The sequence below is a fragment of the Coturnix japonica genome, chromosome 3 (assembly GCF_054131305.1).
Source record: "Coturnix japonica strain WE chromosome 3, WE-NBRP24, whole genome shotgun sequence".
Classification (NCBI taxonomy): Eukaryota; Metazoa; Chordata; class Aves; order Galliformes; family Phasianidae; genus Coturnix; species Coturnix japonica.
The window spans coordinates 53,497,679-53,516,969 of NC_140665.1; the positions used below are offsets into that span (position 1 = coordinate 53,497,679).

General features: G+C 37.9%; 1 long non-coding RNA gene across 3 annotated transcripts in view; it reads right to left on the reverse strand.

The window, feature by feature from the left end:
* Positions 1-4,873: 4,873 nt before the first annotated feature.
* LOC107311703 (uncharacterized) overlaps positions 4,874-19,291 on the reverse strand; it is a 98,770-nt gene continuing 84,352 nt past the window's right edge. For 2 of the 3 annotated variants that reach the window (XR_014944830.1, XR_001554196.3), the window contains 3 exons: positions 12,187-12,348; positions 10,431-10,604; positions 4,874-7,571 (listed from right to left, as the gene is read on the reverse strand). This is a non-coding gene — a long non-coding RNA (uncharacterized LOC107311703). The remainder of the gene's footprint in view (positions 7,572-10,430; positions 10,605-12,186; positions 12,349-19,291) is intronic. The other variant, XR_014944831.1, reaches the window with a different exon arrangement.

Sequence of the window (19,291 nt, forward strand, 5' to 3'; positions counted from 1 at the left end):
AGGTTTGTAGCAGGAAGATCTCCAGGCTAACAATCACAATGAACTAGCAGAGAAAAAGCACTGTAATATCTTCTTCCTTTTCAGGTATAGATCTGTCTGGTGTCAAGTTTGAGTCAGTGCCAAATGGCTTCTACAACAGTGTTTTGGAGTGGCATTCAAAAATTAAATTGAGAGTAGTGCTTGCTAGTTCCGCAGTTGCCTTCCTCTTTTTTCTCCCTGCCTATCCAATCTTTGCCTCAGCTTCTTTTAACATCAGTTAAAGAGGGGGAGTCAACTCTGAAGCTCAGGTAGATAGATGTACATGAGTCCTTGCAGCCTGACAGTAAAGCATCCATCCCAGGTAATGTACAGCTGAGGAAGATGTGTTGTTTTCTCCCTGGTGATTTCTGTTATGTTTTCTGTTACTTATTCCAAAGACTTTTCACATGAGTCTGGGAACCAGACATGTAAGGAGCAGAGCATTGCGCACCAAGTTTCCTTTGTCCCTGATTCTATCTTAGAGATTCAACACAGCCATATACTCGTACTGATTTATGAGCATATCAACAGCAAATATTCATACCACCTCCTTGGACCTCTTCCACTTCCCCAGTCATCCCCACAGAGACGCTGGGTGTATTAATTCCAGCTGGGCAGACAAGTTCATAGCCCTTCTGGAAGTGGTGAAACAGAAGGAAGAGAGACACTTTTTTGGCGCTGCTTTTTTTGCTGCAGGAAGTGAAGAGACAGCAGTCCAGACAGCAGAGATGACAGGTCGTGGAGCGGGTGCTTCCTATGAGACAGGAAGCTGTGCTGGCCCTCATATGGAGCCCTGGCTGTCTGCAGTCCTCTGTTCTCCTATTTGCAAGTGGATTGTTGATCTCTACATCATGACAGCTCCGAAGATATGCTGCAACCATCCAGGAAACCTGCTGCAGCAGAAACTGGTCAAACAGCTTGGCCTCTAGTGTTTGGTTCTGCCATCCAGCAGCAGGCCCAGCTGGGTTATGAAGAGGCTGGTGGTGCCAGCTGGAAGACCTGGGGTACTGAGTAGCAGAGATGCACAGCTGAATTGGTGTGGATTGTGAATGATGGACCTACAGTAACTTTACAAGGAAAAAAGTATAGCAGATTGACAGACAAACTAGTTAAAATGTCTCTTTATTTTTACAGTTTCTTGTCTTAAAGGCCTAGTAAGGTTATAAATGTGATTTCTTAAGGCACATATGAGGAGAATGTATTATTATTATTATTTTTAAATGCAATCAGTTTTAAAAGAAGTTACAACTCTGTCTTCCAGCATAATATTTTTACAGTATAAGCTTTTAAAATTGCTCTTACTGTATTTGCTGTTTATATTTCACAAGTGTTTAAGCTCCAATTGTGGACTGTAGTGGTCAGCCATGTCCAAGCACAATGAGTTTAAGGGTCTTCCAAGGATTGTTGTCTAAGAACTGCGTGTGTAAGAACATAGTAATAGGTTAGAGGGAAAATTCTGGGCTTCTGTAAATAAATGTTTACAAATACAAAAATATACATATATGTTTGTATCCAAGTTTTCAGTTCCTACTGGTTTAGTTGAAAGGAAAGTACTAGAGGGTCAGCTGTGACCGAATTAGGAATCAGACTGCCTTTCCTGCTCTGTGTTGGCCAGTAATGGCCCTTTGACACCTTTGCATTGCCCCAGAGTGGTCCTGACTTTTGAGACTTCTACAGTAGGCAGGACATTGTATCTATCAGCCTTTTAGAGCCTGTTCTACAGCTGGTACAATCACCAGTGAGGGGTCTTTGTCAGCGTTTTTATTCTCATGAAAGTGCAAGATGGCAATTTGGCCTCATATACCATAGCCGATTTTGATTTCAGTGATGCTGTCACCTGCACTATCATGATTAATGCTATCAATGTAAATATATTAACTAATGCTATTAATATTCAGAGTTAATTTTCTGCGGCAGTTATTCAGCTTTCTTGAACTGAGAAATCAGATGTGACAGAGTGTTTTCAAGTTTAGATATTTGAATGGTCTCCCAAGACAAAATATGCTAACATCTTAAGTAAATAAAGTGTGAAGATGAAACATATAGGAACATAAAAAGCCAGCTACATAAAGATCCCAACTTATTTTATCTTTCTGAAAAATTGAGTGTAATATGGAAAAGAGGAAAGACCAGCAAAGATCAGAAAGCCCTTAGGTTTTCAAATTGTTCCAGAAGTTAAGTTGTGGCGGAGCAGATGGAAGTCTGCTTTGCATTTGTGGTTTGTGCTGGAAAGTATGTGCATAGAAATTACTTAAGATATTTTTTAAATATGTCTAAATTTGTTTCGATATTGAATTAACTCACTTAAAAAATGAAATAAAGCAGACAGTAATGTTTTAGAAACTATCTAGGAACTATCCTGCTAAGAAGATTACATATTTTAGATGTTAACAAGATTTCAAATTGTAAAGAATTCCAGTAATTTCAGAATTACCATAATTTTTTGAGATCTTTATTTCTTAATTAAGCAAAACAAAACAAAACACAACACCAATCTCTTGTATTTGGAAAAGACTGTGGAAGTACACAACTCTGATTCCATTTTGCACATAAGCACCCTGTTTCCATATCAGGTCTGCCTTTTGTAGTGTCATGAAACAGACAGGGAAGTCCAAGTGAATTATTTCATCTTCTACAGAACAGGAAACACACTGGATAAATTCCTGTGACAAATGCAAGCTGTTGTCTGCTGCTCAGTCCCTGCTCTTACTGCTGCACATAGCAGGAGGGCTACATATGGGAAAGTAAAGCTTTACACGTCTGACTCTACCTTAAAATGATCATGCTGGGTAGATCACACTACTCTGTCTAGTCTCTTTTGTAACCATGTGTACCTGAGCCAAGTATGTTTAAAATGATCCCCTGAGTTCACAAGTGTTGCCAGACTGCCACAGAGCTGTAGGAGTAGATGGATGAATTTGATTCCAGTCAGTTGGATTCAAATGAGAGTTGGACAGAGTCCATCCACATGATGCTTGAATTTTAAGTGGAGTATCTGCCTCAATAAGCAGAGTTTGCTGCATAGATTGAATTTCAGCTCAGGTGTCCCAGCTGAAGTGCAGTCTGAATTCAGCCCAGTCTGGGAGAAAAGGGCTTGAGCACAGAGGCTGGGTTTTAAGTCAAACAAACAGTTTCTGCAAGAGATGAGAACTCTACATTTCATCATCATCGTGGTGATGGTTCTCATCCAAAGAAAGGCTCCAGATGAATTCAGTGGCTCATAATTTATGCTTCTCCAACTCCCCCTTTGTTTCCTTTAAAGTGTTAGATATCCATTTTCCTCTAGATAGCCACACCTTCCCTACCTGTTTTTTGTTTGCATCTGACAAATGTTTTAGAGCCCTTTGCAGACAGGAGAAGAGTCAGAGAGAGAGAACAGAGTTACTAGTCAGCTTTGGGATGTTTCTCAAGTCCTCCTGAGAAAAAATAAATAAATAAATAAATCCAATTTGTGTTTGTTGTTTCATAATTCTGACCTGTGGTCATCAAGTTAAGTATTTGTTTTATACTCCTGAACAAAAGGAGCCTTCAGAAGCTGAATATGACAAATGCTGGCTTCTATTTGCTTGTATTAAGAAAGCAGAATATTTTATTCCAAATAAGATAAACCTGTTGACTAAACTGATGTTTAGATGTTAGTCTTACATTGTTCTGTGTTTGTTTTTCTTTCTCCTCCTCACTAGATAGAATCTCTTACCTTGGACAAATCTAGAAGTTTTCCACAGCCTTTTTAATCTGTAAATGTGCATTTTCCAGGCCTGACAACTTTCCTTTTGTTATAAGAATTAATCAGACAAAAAACAAATAAAATAAGCAGCGTCTTATTGATTGCTGTTACTGTGCTCTATATCAACAAATTGCTGAAAGAATTTATGAAATATTAAACAAAATGTCAAAAAGGTGGTTCAGAGAAAGCATACACATACAAAAGTAAAAGAAAAAAAAATCCATCTCATTGTGCAAATCAATTATTTCCTGTGGTTTAAGGAAGTGACCATTCTGAAATCAGTTTTTACTTTGTGCTGATTGAATGAGCATATTGACACTATCTTACATAGACATCTGAGAATACATTCAGTTTTATCCAAGGATAAGAAAAGCTTTCTAATGATGAAATGGGCAGATTTAAAATTCAGCAGCATACTATATTCCCTTTCTTGACTATCCCTGTCACCACGTTAGATGCTGGTCGCACAACAGATCCTACATTTGGAAACATTTGTTGTGTTCACTTTCAGTGTCCACATGCAAATCCACCATGATGGCTCTTTCACTGTGCTTCAGTGTTTTGTTTGTTTTAGTAAAATTTTTACTTGTTCTGCCCTGTACTTTAGTGCAGTGTTGTTTTGGAGCACCATTCTGCCTGCACTTCCAAGTGGAGAATTCTGATCATGACAGACCCTGATCATTGAGGAACATTCCTCATACTTCAAAGGATCTGTGAATTTTTCCATTATTCTTTTTATTCATTAGACTTGGTGTTCTGCTACTTTTATTTTCCCAGTTTTTGGAGACTATACTTAGCTGAGTAACTGCAGAAACAGAGGTCTTCTTCTTGATAGTTTTTGAAGTAGTGGTCAAGGTTTGTGAGATTTGTGGGCAGTCTATTGTAGAGTGAGGGGAAGATGGGATGGGCAGGAGAGAAAAGCTTTCAGATTCAGATATTTCTTGTTTGCCCCAGGCTAACAGATTGTTTCCAACAGAGAAATGTTGAAACTCAGCATAAGTAAGATAGTCTGTGCTCTTAGTTTCTTTGATTCTTCCTAACTGAAGATATCTTAATCATATGATAAGGAGAAAAAGCCTGCTGTTTTCAAGGGGAGATGCTCCCTGTTAATGATGAAAAAAGTAGAACTTGACAAAATAATGGTTTTTATTTCAGTTTTTGAAACAGTTGTTTCTTTGTGGTGGCTGAAGGGAAAAATATTTTCCTTTATACATTTAAGAAATCTTCCAGACAATAGGTAACCTGATGCTTGAATAACAAACAAACAAACAAAAAGAACAGATTTGGCTTGTTTCTTCTAACTACACTAAAACCTGAGAAAGAAAATTACTACTATTTGTACAGCTCTTGAATAATCTGAAGGAAATCAAAGTACTTTCCTAACATTACAAACTGATTTTGTAGGGAAGGAGTAATCCTAAGAGATGAGTTTTCCTATTAAGATGATCTCAAACATCTGAGAGAAATCAGTACTTTGAATGCCTTCGGTTCTTTTCTTGTATCTCACACCTGAACATTTTGGTTATTTGGAAATAAAATGATGACAATAGGAAGTAAATGATATTTGTGGCCATTTAATGTATCACACACATTCTTGTTGAAGCACCACTCCCAGTGAATGCATAGAAATACTCCTTTAATAGGAAAAGCTACAGTCATACGTCAACAGTTCTTCAATGAGGAGGGAATAAAGCTTTTCTGAGTGTTGCTACTTCACTTGTAACCTTTTTTTTTTTTTTTTTTTTTTTTCCCCTCCCCAGTAAAATGAAACTACATTTCAAACTCCATGTCTATTTTCTTGTTATTCCCACTGGCAGGTTTAGTGCTGAATAATTTAGCAGATTGAGTAGCCTGTGCCAAACATATAACCCAAAATCCACAGACTTACAAAACTCAATTTCAAGTTTCTCACCTTAAGCAATACATTTAATAAATTATGTATTTCCCCTGTCTAATATGCATTTTCCAATGGACTGCAAATAGGCAACACACTATCCCTTGATACTATTCATTTTCATATTAAAGGAAGAAAATGAGCTGAATATGGTATAAATATTCCCTAACCAGACCCCTTACTGTTTTGTTTTGGTGGGTTTTTTTTTGTTGTTTGTTTGTTTGTTTGTTTGTTGTGGTTGTTGTTTTTGCTTTTTTTTCCACTGAATCTAACCCTGGGAAAATGTAGATATATAGAAAAATTATTCTGAATTCCTGTAATCTGTACCAGTTACCATTACAAGAAGAAAATGAGAGGTAAACATTCAATTAAATGTATAATCATCTCTTTGTGTAATTTGCCAAAGATATAATTTATTCTAAATTTACTGGGAAAAGTACAGAAGAAGTAATAATCAGAACAGCCTGGTAATTAGGTATGTATCCTCTGGCACATGGCCTGGCCTATTTCAGACCAAAAGTGGATCTGAGCTGCACATTTTTGATGCAGATCTTGACTGATTATGAACTCTTCAAGTCAGGGTGTTTGGCTTAGAGTCCTGGCAGAGCCCAGCTGCAGCCTGCATCCTGTTCAGATTCTTGCATCTGTTGATACTCAATGGGATTTTGGATTGAATTTCATCCTCTCTCTCTCTCATGAACATCACCAAAAGCAATTAAGATGTTAGGCAATCTAAGATATTGTGAAGCTGCAGGGTTTGTTAAAATTGCTTGTTATTCTTCCCAGGAGAAATGGAGAAGAAAATACCACCACATGAAGAAGTACTATGACCTCTTATGACCTCTAATCTTTTGCCTCTGAAAGCAGAGAAAAAAGAAACATACAAGTAACTGTGTTAATAATAGACACACGTCCTTCCAGGAGGATCAATTCATTTCCATTAGAGTTACTAGTGGAAGCAGAGCAGTGATCTAAAATACAGAGCCTTTTATTGAACAGCTTTCCTTGTTCTCCACTGAGATTTCTGGTTTAGACCCTTTCCAGATTAACCTTAAAAGTATAAGAAGATCTTTAGATCCTACTTTTAGACTGCAAAAGCATTTTTCATTTTTAAATGCTCTAATGGCAGGAGTCAAGGATGATGCTTCAACATTGTTAAATAAGCAATATTATTATTTTTTATAATGTTTGTATAAGGCAAAGGCCTGATCACTATGCTTTGTGGTCACAAGTGCAGAATGAGTAGAAATGTGAATATCCATCTTCAGATTCCTGTGGTCACACTGAAAGAGGAAGATTCTCTCACTTATTGTGAGCATTATTTACCTATTGGACAGAGCAAGCTATTGTTTTGCTGAGGCAAAACACTACACTGCATGTGCCCACTTCCCTATCTTATACATGAGAAATGACCTCACTGGTCCCCCTCATTCTGTGAAATGAGTAGGACCAGTTGCACAGGAGAACCTCTTGAAGACTCCAGAATTCATGGCCTTGCTAAGTGGAAACAAAGGTTTTTAATCTGTGTGTTAATGGAATGTGACTGAAAAGGTGCTTTTGGTACTGGGTTTAAAAAAATAAAAACAAAAATCTAGAAACATAGAGACAGCAGAAACAATTAGAATGTATTCAATGGTGAAAAACTCTTTAGTAAGACCAAGAGCAAAGCTTGCATTGCATCTATCATCTTCTACTTGACAGATCTGACATTTCAGAAGTTCATGCAAAGGCTTTACTTTTCCTTGAAAGGCATTCTTATGTTAGACAGAACTTTCTGTTTCTTCCAACAGCATTAAAAATTGCAACTTAATCCTATTTGAAGAAAATGAAAATTCAGATACGTTTTAGAAACACTTCATGTGTCAATAAGAATAAGTGGCCATCTGTCTTTCTTTGGTAAGTCCCACTTGAGTTGACTCAGCTGATTCAGTCCTATGGAGAATAATGAAACTTGAAAATAAATATTAAAAAAAAAAATCATCTTATAAATATAAACAACATCTATACACAAACACACACATATATGATACAAATCTTTCCATCCAGTGCATAAAATCGTTATAATTAGGAAATATATTATTTGGCAGCTTGTTTGGAAATAGCCACCGTCTTTCCTAAACTAGCTTTATAGTATCAGAATCCCACCCCTGCTCTCTTGAGAAATGTTTCTTAAGAGCAAATAAACTGCAAAATGAAAGGCTTACATACGAGCACTTAACTGGGAGAAGAAATTGTATGACTGAAACAACACAGGTTTTCATGTCCTCGGGGTAGTTGGCATTTGAAGAACATGAACATGAGAAGAAACATTGAAAAAATGGATCAGAAAAACATAGTGTAGAACTCATCAAAGCTTTTCCATGTTGTACACCGTGACATAGTTTTCTGTTCCATGAGCTGCACCCTCTCTATTCTAATCCTCTGACAACTGCTTAAGTTCAAACAACTACTGAAGCAAGCCCAGTTCTCAGCCAGAAGAGCTGGCTGGTACTCAGTGAATATTATAATTGGAGTCTCTCACTTCCACAGCTTGAGGGAAGAAAGGAAACATGGGAGAAGGCAGAGGGCTGATGAGAAAGGGGATGGGGAGATCTTAACCTCCGTAAGTGCCACAAAGTAAGAAAAATGGTCCAGAAGATATAGGATCTTCTTCCAGAATAGTTTTGTTTTTAATTCATGAGTAAGTTGGAAGAAATAACTAAAAATGCTGAGAAGGGAAGTCAGAAACGGATTGGTATGAGGAAGTCAGAAGGTATGAAATAGGAGGATTTGGTCAGGCTACACAAGAAATGTAAACAACATGTGTGGGGATGGGGCACGTGGGGATGGGTTGTAGATACTGTGAAGGGGAAAAGCACTCCCTGGGCCAAGTGCTGGCAGTGTGAATGAGCATATTGATAGGCGATTGAAGAGTTGCCAGCACTTATTTTCCCTGCTAAGATGATTGTGACATTGTCTGTTGTGCTCTGATTTTGCTTTCTAATTTTTGCTTTTCTTGTTTGTTTTCTCTTTATGAATGCCAATTGTATAGTGACATTTTACACAGCGCTGCTCTACTCTGCCCTTCAGGCTGGAGAAGGGCCTGGTGCAGAGCTTGAGTGTGGCCAGATCTTACCCAAAGGGACAGAAGGCCCACTGCCTCCAGACTTCCCAGTCCAGCAGAGCCACTGGGCAAAGCAAAAGCATAGTATCTCCAGGTTCCACAACGTCATGAGAAGGGTAACCCAGGTATTTCATGAGCTTCTTGAAATATCTGGAAATTGAATAGAATGACTGGATAAAATCCAAGCTGCAAGACCAGCTGCTACTTTTACTTATTCCACTAACTTGGTGGCTGAAAAAGTGACTGAAAATTGTAGTCATTTTTCAAAATGACCAGTTTCATAAGCAACTCATCTGGCTGTACCAAGAAGAGGAAATTGCACTGGGACCATTTCTGCAAAGAGGTGCTGTACGAAATGTAAGTTATCAGTATGGTCTTTTCACTTAAACTGGTTAAAATAATAGTTGAAAACAATTAAAATACAGAGAGAACATCAATGTCTTTTTTCTCAGCTTAGCATATAGCTAAATTTGATTTCAAATGGAAGGAATAGTCTTCCTACACTGTCTGCTTCTACATAGTGATCTGTGGCAATCATGTTCTAAAACCTCACCTTAATGTACCGTCAAGCCTGAGTAGGCTGGGAACAGCCAAAAACTGGGGGCAATGGAGAATGGTGTCTCTAATGTGTAACATTCTGCTTCATTAGATGTAAAAATACAAAATTCACAATCATAATAGAACAAAATACAAAATCTGCTTTGTACCTTCTGATGGAGAAGAAAGGCACATTCTCAGCTGCCTTTCTCCTCACTGAGAATGCACAAGAATGGGTTATGTTTCCCCTGTCCTGTTTCTTGCACTTTCCCCAACACTACTCCACTAACATCCTGGTTCCAGCCTTCCTGGATCAGCGATCAGATGAGATAAAAAGCTTATCTGGTGGTACTAATTTATGCGGGCATGTCACTTTGCAATACATAGGATCTGTCTGTTGTTCACCATGGGTTACACAGGTTACTCTGTGTCATGAACTTGCTTATTGTTGCAATGCATAACTTAAAGTCAATGAATACTAAGAATATGATTAAATATGGGATTTATGTTGCATTCAAGTACGTATTAGTAAAGGAAGTACTTCAGTAAATATTAAAGTAAAACTAGAACTCCTCCTCATTTCCTGTCAAATCCCGAAAGTACCTAACTGCTTGGCAGTCTCATTAGACTAGTTTTTCAAGGAAACAAGTTTGTAAAATTGCACTATCTGCCTCCTCATGATGGCTTTGGAATCCTTGGGCCAATTCACATCACATTTGTAAGATGGCTGAAGTTGCAAAGATAATTATGCTCATATACATTTCATAAAAAATTAAAGATGATATGACTGTCAAGCCTAAGTGAAAACCAGAAGCAATGGACCTAAATACACAAAACATCAGCAGTGTTTTGGTAGTTATCAACAGGTTATGTGGTAGTCCCATTTGCAACTTGAAATTCTAGGAAACTGTAGGAAATTGCCTTGGATTCTGTTTTGAAATATCCTCATCTCTGTAAAGTCCAACGAGTCTAGGAATCTAACATCAAACTCTACACTGCAAGGCAGGTATCAAAAATTATGTACTGCAACACATGAAGGACACATCTATATGACACTGTTCTGAACAAATGTAACCTCTTTCTTCTGTTGGAGGCAGACCTCAGCTGTAAAGATGAAGTAACTAAGAGATGATCAGAAAGTAGTGTCTCACCTGTTCAAGGCTGTTATAGTCTTACTCTTTTTATAGTAGAGCTTTGACAGTCTCTTAATTTTAGCTAAAAATTTAATCTTGTTTCTTGATCAATGGCATGTATCCTTCCATTTCTTGGTAGAAATATCAGTCAGAACTCTTGAAGACTGGCTTTGAAATTTTTACGGTCCTCTTCTGGAAGAAAGAGAGACAATTTTATTGTTAAGAAAAACTGCTTTATTAATTATTGTACACATAGTGTGGTACACATGTGTTTTTATATAAATATACAAATGCACACAAAATACAATATGTATCTGAGCATATATTTAGCATACAAGCAGACAGCTTTAGATATAAACTTACTTTTGTTTGTTGATGTTTCTTGTTTGCTTGTTTTTAATTAGGTAAATCTATTAATTACACGCTTCTAGACTTTGCGTGATGTTGTTAGATTAAGGTTGAAGACAGCTTCAAAAATGTGCAAAGTGAATTATGAATTTTCCCAGACAGATTAGGTACATACTTAAGTTTTATAAACCTGTTCTTAACCCTCTTTTTCAAATCTCCTTTTCTAGGATCTCCATTAAAGCATGAAAAACAATAGTTTGATTATAACTGCTGTAAAACAAAGAGCTGAGTGAAGTCTTGGAGTGCTGTTGATCTGAGTGAGTTCTGGAGCAGAGAACAATTTAATGCAGAAGCCTGTAACCAAATTTTGACAGGGAGTTAGAAAGATGCCTAAATACATTCATTTACCTGGCACAAAGCTGACTGTACAATATGATAAACAAAAAAAAATGTATCCCCAGTCTGACATACTGTGTGCTCTGACAGAACTGAAACTTGCAAGGGAGAGATGCATGGAAAAGCAGAGGTTTATGTTTAGGTTTGTCAGTGGTAAGAATAACTTTTCCTTATCATCTCCTTGAGGGCAAAACTCTGAAGATCTGATTTTCCAAGGTCCTCTGTAAAAATAAGTGTGGCCATGTAGATATTAACATTTTGGCTTGGAGCAGCAGTGTATTGCTGCACAGATCTCCTGGTTGCTCCTTCCTTGTACTTGGATTAGGTTTGCAATGTATTAACCCAGGAACAAGGGGAAGCTTTGATTCATTGATCTCTTCCTATTGCACAGAATTACTTGCCCATACAGTCTGTGAAGGTCTAGAACAACCCTCCTGCACACACTGATGTTACACTGATCTACTCTCCCTAACTGCTCTGGAAATGAATGAAACTTTGCCTTAAGAGCTTATTTGCAAAAGGTGTGGGTAACTTTGAGATATCTTCTATTTGAAAGCAACTGCAACCTGTCAGACATGACAATATATTTGTAATTGTCATACTCTTTTGATGTTCCTGAACCTCTGAATTCTCTGTGACCTTGTAAGCTATATCTGCACTTGTGGAGAGAGGCATACAAACAGGCTATGGATGCATGGCTAGTCTGCTTAGGAGCCTGATAAACTAGCCTGTGTGAACTCTGTACTACCTTGACTGCTTTTTGGTTGTTTTGTAGGATAAAGAACCTTAATGCAAAGCTCATTCATGAGGCTTGTGACTACACCACTGTCTCTGTTGTCGGCACAGCCCCGTGGGAATGCTCTCAGGTTCTGGTCCTAAACAGCAGAACTGATCCCTCTGAGGAAATGACTGAAAAATGAAAGCAGACGTGATGTTGCAGTATTTCATTATCTGTGTGCAATTAAGTGGTACAAATATTTACCACAGGGGGAAAAAAAATGTGCATGTTCTGTAGCTCCACATTCAGTACCTGAATTTTGCATGCAGTTTCCTAAGAGACTTTCAGGCATAAGTGGTGCAGAGCTCTCCACACCTTCAAATCAGATTTCTCAACCATATATACTATGTAAATGCCACATAGAAATTTGGACACAATTGTCTCATGGTCATTTGATCCAGCTATTCTTGTGACCTGGAACAGTACAAAGAAAATAAAGATACAAAATTAGTTGTAGTTGCACCACAGTTTGAGCACAGGCTAGTTACAATAACTCCACTAAATTGTTCTTGTTCCAGAGCTGCAGCATTATACAGCTTACCTTTCAGTCTGATTAATACCTTATATTTTTATGATCTGTTTATGCCAATATTTACGGTATTTTGTTTTCATAATGTTTGTAGTCAGTTGCTTGGCAATATGATCTTGGAGGTTGTCTATACAGTTGATTAGGAGATACAACTCCTGGTTTATTCTGAGAATCTGAATCACCATTCATTGTCACTCCATGTCTGGGAACATTTTTTCCAGATACTCCAATGAGTATGCAGAGTAACAGAGACTGCTAAGAAGCACAATCTATCTTAGAGGAATTTTGAAGGATCCAGTAAAAAAAAAAAAAAAAGAAAGAAAGAAAAAGAAAAAAAAAAAAGAAGTAAACATTTCAGATTTTCTTTTACATCCTACGTGAAGTGGCCCACAAAGTTATCAGAAAGGCCTTAGCAAAGTGATATACCAGCATGTGTCATTTTAATTCCTTCTGTCTACAGAAATCCATCAGGTGCTTTGCATGCATGTTTATATTTTTTTTAGAGAAAGAATCAAATTTCTATTTACATTCATGTGAAGTGTTTTCATTTCCCTGAATCACCACATTCTAACAGAAAATTCTCAACAATTTTTACTCTTTGTTCCCAAACACTCCTTATCAGTGTTTATTGAACATTCTTGTCCTATACACCTTTGGAAATCCTACTATTTTTCTTGGTCTGCTGCTTGGTTATGATTTAGGATGTTTTTCTATCTCACACAGCTTACCAACTCAAACACTGTGAAAAATATGTTGTTTGAACCAGTCTGAATCTGGATTTCTAATCCTGCTGGCTGAGTGCATTGCACTTTCTTTCTCTAAGCCTCTCTCACACTTCATTTAGAAGAAAGGCAATAGTGCTCCTTTTTAAGCAGATAGAAATTTATCACAAATTGTGTATTCTTATTGTAAGTTAATTACCTGTCGATACTGCACAGGCATGAAAAGGGCCAGTTTCAACAATGTTCACCAGAAAGTTATGTTGAGCAGTTAACCAGATGCAAGAAGAACCACTACTGTGGTCTTTGTCCAATCATTGCTGTCACATATTTTCTAACACCAAGTTTCAGTTGCTAGGTTAAAAACTAGACTTTGCTGTTTTGTTTGTTTGTTTGTTTTGTTTGTTTGTTTCTTCCCCTTTTCTACCCCATCTCGCACCATAATTTGAAATGAACAAAAGGGTGGCTTGCCAGACAATGGTCACAGGAAGGAGATTTAAGTACTTCAGCTGACTTTTTTGTGTTTGGGAGGATCCTAAAGAGGCTGTTGAACTGTATATTCAAGTCTGATCTTCTACTCAACAGTGACTAAAGAACTAAAACTTACTCTGCTATAAAGATAGATGTGGCATTCAGTGCATTTCTTTCTACCCTCACAAACACCTTTTCCTTGCAAGTAAAATAATTCAAGGAAGCTCTTGGCTCTGACATAGCTGTTGCTCCACACAGCCTCATGCACTGAAAAAAAGGCACAGAACTGATGGAAAGTACTGAGGAGGTGCTGGAGCGCAACACTACTTTCCACTGTTCATCCCCAGTTCTAGCAAGGCCAACACTTCCTACAACAGCTGTGTGGGACCAAAGAGAGCCATCAAGAAGCTTCCAGAATTGTGTTGGCAACACTGAGCTTCCTCAGTTCCAGCAGAAAGTCTATAGAGAAGAACTGGAGTCTTTGTGGTGTCAGCAAGGAAGTGCAGCAGGGTTTCTCAGTGCCAGTCACTTCTGGGCAGAAGGCCAGTGTGGTAGAACCCAGGAGGAAAGGCCTGCCTCATTCCTCACAGAAATCAATCACTGAGTGACTAGAGGGCATGTAAGATGCATCCTTCCAAAAAAATTTCCTGTATTAATGAATCTAAAAGGAAATTAGTCTGAGATCCCTACCTTCTCCACATCTTTATACCCCTCTGCTCCTTGCTTGCCTGCAACTACTCTCATGTCTACTGGATTTGAGAGCAAAGATGTTAAAAGAATGAGGCCAACAGAGTTGTATGGAAAGACTTTGCCAAGAAGTGCACTCGGGGAGAGTGGAAACTATTTGTGAAATTGGATCTAAATCAGTAAATGGTTTCAAGCAAACAGGGAGTTTGCATTCAAATCCTTCAGCTGAAGCTGAATGTTTGAGTTACCAAACCATAAAATAAATAAATCAGAACTTTCATAGCTACATTTTCCATGAATTACCACTTCTCATTCTGAAACTTCCAATTTTTCTGGGTAAAGTATCTCCCAAAAGAAATGTTTCATAATCAACTGATAGCACTGTTTCAACTTAACAGCAAATGAGGTTAGTCAGATATTTAATTAAAACAAAGAAATACAAAAAACAATCATGAGAACAAAATCTACTGTGAAGAGCCAGAAAAACTTGGGATTTTTTGGACTTGGTCTTTCTTTCTACAGAAACACAAGCTTAGATGCCTGCTGCGTAGAACACTTCTCCTAAACCTCACTGACATTTCTTATGATCATTCCCTGATTTGAAGCTGTCTAAGCAGAAGTACATATTTTGTAAATACTGGGAGACAAGAAAAAGACCTAAGATTACGACAGTTGAAGATAGGCCACAAACAAAGAGGAAGCACTGTGATTATCATGAATGAAAACCAGCCTAAGGCAGTCATGCAGATTTAATAAGGCAGTGAAGAGGACTACTGTAAAAGCATCCACTCGTTATGAGCTACATTGCCACTGCCACAATGTAGCATTCTGTACAATGTCCACACCATCTGTTACTGTTGCAGATTCTTCACCTTCTTTGGTAGAAGGTATCAAACGAAGCTCTTCACTTCTTCCAGAGCAGTATGCCAATATCACTCCAAGGATTATGCTAATTGATGGTGATGGAAAACATGCCAGTAAGAACAGGAACTGAGATCTTTATCAGTTTTCTATGATGGATTCAAGTGTACAGTCATCAGCTCTGCTGATGACACCAAGCTGAGTTGTGCAGTTGATATAATAGCAGGAGTGAGGTTCAATAAGGCCATGTGCAAGGTGTTACACGGGTCAAGGAGGGTTGGCCAGCTGGGAGAGAGAACTGGTTGTCCCTTATTCTCTGCTCTTGTGAGGCACCTCCCACAGTACTGCACCCAGGAACAAGGCCCCCAACACAAGAAGGATGCAGAGCATTTGGATCAGATCCAGAGGAGGGCCACAAAGATGATTAGAGGGATGGAGCATTTCTCCTGTGAGGAAAGTCTGGGGGAGCTGGGTTTGTTTAGCTTGGAGATGCCTCTGGGGAGACCTCATTGTAGCCTTCCAGGGCTTGAAGGGAGTTTAGAAAAGGAGGAAGACCAACATTTTACACAGCCAGATAGAACAAGGGGGATATGGGGGAATGGTTTTATACTAAAAGTGAAGAGATTTACATTAGATATTAGAGGGGAACTTTCTACTCAGATGGTGGTGAAGTGCTGGCACAGGCTGCCCAGAGAAGCCATGGATGCCCCATCCCTAGAGGTGCTCAAGGCCAGACTGGATGGGCTCCTGGGCAGTTTGGTCTAGTGGGTGGCAGTCCATGCCAGGGGCTTGGAACAAGATGATTTTACAGGTCACTTCCAATCCAAACCATTCTATGATTCTGTGATGGATCCATTGCCCCTGTAGTGACAATTCCTTACCCCCATCTTGGCCAGATTTTGTTAATTCAAGGCAATCTGGTTCAGCTATTAGGAGGAAAATAAGATTTCCTAGTGTATGTCTGTGAGAAGACAGAAAAGAAAAAAAGTATATTAAAATGTCAGACACTTGCAAAGCTAAAATCTGGAGGAAAACAGACAAATTTTGATGTCTCTTCCAAAAAAGCAGTCTCTACACAGTCCTCAAGTTTATATTCTACATAATAAAATCTCCACAGCAAGCAAGCAAGAGTTGAGAGTATTTTTTTGCCTACAGAAAAAGGAAAAGTAAGTGCATTGCACTCTATACCTGCATGGACGTGTGAACACATATAAAATTTTGTTATGGAAAACCGCTTACCTAATCAACACAGCCATTTTCATCATGAAAAAAACTGTGTTGTTTTCCATTCAAAAGAATCAAGTCACACTGACTCTATGTTAACAGCTTAAAGATCAGCAGAAACAATGAAGAGAATCAACCTTACATAATCCTCAGCTGATGCCTGAGTTTGAAATCTTGCCCAGCACTTTCATGCCAACTTTAGCAAAACAAGGTTTTTCAGGACACTGTACTCTGTTCACTTTTCCGATGTAGAGCTGGGACAGGTGAAAAGAACTTAAGAAGTGGGACAAGGAGGAGCTATTAGAATCTTTATTGATCTTGGTTGGATTAAGCATAGTTTTATTATCCTATTTTTTACAAGGTTTAAATAAAGGGCAAAAGATATACTATTTTTAATCCAGTTACTGTTAAGATGAGAAGAATAATTATTTAAATTATGTTAAGTGTAATTGCTTTCACTGGAACTGCTTTCACAAATACTCTGTGCCCTTTATCTTTGAGCTTTCACAACACTTCAAAGTGTTTGCTGGCATGGATTAACCAGTTGAAATGTATCCACAACCTCTTTTTTTTTTTCCCCCCCCTAACATTCGGCAGATTTCTCTTAGCCAACAGACAAGCACCTTCACTAAAGATTTACAGCTCATCTTTCTTTGTTAAATATTATCATGTCCATACTCATTAGCAGTACCAACCAAGCATTCTGTGGAATAATGGGTTTTGAGTAGAGTTCTATGTAGTACAGAGGAAAAAAAATCCAGAGGAAAAAAATCCTCAATCATGCACAGATTGACTGCCACTAGAACAAATCTGATCCATGGCAGAGCTGGAAGAAGATTTCTGATCAGGAAAGAATATGAATATCTTCTCAGTATAATGTGAACCATTACTTTTTTTTTTTTTTTTTACTTTCCCATTAACTATCACAACATATCTAAACTCTTTTGATTGCTCTTAGTGTATCTAATGCGTTTTTGCAAACTTGGACATCCACTGAACTTGTTACTGTATGAACAGAATTAAAACATAATGAATTTACCAGCAGAGTACAAAGAGAAGTAGGAAAAAAGGACAAGAGAGTCGAGTTTGCTGACCATGCCAGTGCCAATGACTGACCTGAGATGTGGCATGCAACAGAATGACTCTCTTCCCCCACCACAGTCACTCTGCTGCCTGTGTTAGAAAACTAAAACACTTGAAAGCTCTGTGCACTCTTGATATTTTCAGTAAAAGACCATATTTCACTAGGCACATTGAAATAAAGTAGTCACCTAATTCCTTTATCTTAAAGAGGAGAAAATATTCTTTGCACAGCATTCACAAGCTGTAAAATGTCTCTGTTAAATAAGAACAGAAGACACAACATGCAAAACACTTAAACATGTATGTCCCTATTACTAATTAATTATTAAAGGATTGCAGTAAGAGTACATTTTCGCTCACTGTTGATGATTCATAAAAGGACACCTACAGTAAACAATTGTTATCTTGTTTGGAAACTGGGTATGTAATGCAAATTTAAAGAAATAGACTAACAGTTGAAGCATCAGTGGAAATATCTAGCTGTTGTTGTCAGGTTGTTGTTACGCTGAAGGTTGTTCACCTGTAGTATTGTGTTAATACGATTCAGATTAGGTTCTACTACTGGATTGCCTCTCTCCCTCCGAAGAACATCTTCTCGAGGTCATTAATTCCAATTTTAACCCCAAAGATCTGCAAACTGCTTCTTGTGTATTATTGCTTAGATATAAATTTAGTATGGTTAATAATTTGAAAAACAAGGGATAACTTGTACAGATGAATTTACCGGTATGTATATGAACTGATTTGGAACTTACTGCCGCATAGTTTAGAGTACTTTGGGAAGCAATGTAGCAGACAGGCAAGAAGCCAGGATCTTTGCAGTGCACAGATGGTCTGAAGGAGACAAAACTTGGCTCAGCAAGGAATTCCAGAAGGATCAGCTGAACCTGGTATGTAGAATCCTGTAGAACCTGTATGGAGAAATGACTTTTGCTCCAGGCCAGCACTCTATCCTATTCCCTTGTGCAAACTGCGTATTAGGAGTGAATAGATTATAGATGCGTGATAGGGTGAACATGTGAACATTTGTAGGACAGTAGTTCACTGCTACTTTCCCCTATGAAGTAGGTACTCTTATCACAATAAAAGTGTGCAATATTCTGTCCCTTGCTTGGGAATGCTCCAAGGTGTCAGCAGCCATCAGCTCAAGTAGAGGTTTTCAGCAGAAGCGAATTTGGTCACATTTTTTTTCTGTCTGAGATCCAACATTTCATCCCAGTTTTAAGACTGAAGAGACTATTATGAAAATACATCCTGCCTTCTAAGTAAAAGGGGCTTTAAAATAAGCAGGGAAAAAAATGATGATTTGTTTAATTCCATGGAAAAGCAACGGCACAGACAACAAGACAAAGTGTATTTATCATTTTTCACCCCTATTTATTTATTTCATTTTTCCTAATTATTCTGCCTATGTTTACTTTGATTTATATAAGTATACGTGTCTCTATACATATGTTCCTATGTATGATATTTTATATGATAGCAGATTCTGACCTGCTTCATAGGCAAGAATATCCAAAAATATGCCTATAATTCATTAGCAGTTTTTCTCCTTATATATAAAAGCATACAGCTCGCTTATTCCAAGTATTCAAAGATTTCAACTTTATCATTAATAAACGTAGCTTTAAAAATCCAGTATATTCTCCTTTGCCTAGTTTGTATTTCACTTCATATACAAGTAGACACAGGCTTATGGATAACCTATTGAAACAGGCTAGATAGCACTTGAATAATGCCAGTTTTCTACTTTGATAAATATCAATTCTTTGTCCTTTAGAAC